General features: G+C 42.2%; 1 non-coding gene across 1 annotated transcript; it reads right to left on the bottom strand.

Moving 5' to 3' along the window:
• Nucleotides 1-218: 218 nt before the first annotated feature.
• On the bottom strand, nt 219-382 carry LOC111817289. The gene has a single exon (XR_002821527.1). It is a non-coding gene; the product is annotated as a U1 spliceosomal RNA (small nuclear RNA).
• Between the last annotated feature and the right edge of the window lie 286 nt (nt 383-668).

Here is a 668-nt window from a genome sequence, read left to right as displayed (position 1 = left end):
AAACTTCACTCATAACTGTCCAAAAGGACACAACCCCCAGAGTAAAATTTAAAAGTATCAGACAACAGCACTCTCTAAGCAAGCTCAGAGGGGGGTGGTCAAAGAGAGAAAATCAAAAAAAGAAAGAAGAGAAAAGGAAAAAAAAACCCAACAACACAAAACAAAACCGCAGAGAGCAGAAAGAAAAAGATTACTCTCACTTTTGGCAACCATCAAACCAGGGGAAAGTGTGAATGCAGTCTCCCACTACCGCAAATTATGCAGTCAAGTTTCCCACATTTGGGGAAATCGCAGGGGTCAGCACATCCGGAGTGCAATGGATAAGCCTTGCCCTGGGTAAACCACCTTCGTGATCATGGTATCTCCCCTGCCAGGTAAGTATGTTTGGCCCCTTTTTGATGATCAGGTGGCTGAGTGTGTTCTTGGAGGCATCTGCATTTCCTATTCTATTCCTTCAATCCTCAGGTCTATTTTGTTGCCAATACCATGTTGATTTTAGTGACAGTAGATTTGTTGTATAATTTCAAGTCAGGAATTGTAATGCCTCCTGTCTTGCCTTTGTTGTCCAGGATTGCCTTTGCTATTCTAGGTCTTTTCTGGCTCCAAATAAATTTTAGGAATGATTTCTCTAGGTCTGTGAGGTTTGCTGGTGGTAGTTTGACAGAGAT

Source organism: Octodon degus, unplaced genomic scaffold (assembly GCF_000260255.1).
Source record: "Octodon degus isolate 3935 unplaced genomic scaffold, OctDeg1.0 scaffold00053, whole genome shotgun sequence".
Classification (NCBI taxonomy): domain Eukaryota; kingdom Metazoa; phylum Chordata; class Mammalia; order Rodentia; family Octodontidae; genus Octodon; species Octodon degus.
The sequence above is the reverse complement of the archived record's forward strand: the minus strand, read 5'-3'. Positions and strand labels throughout refer to the sequence as shown.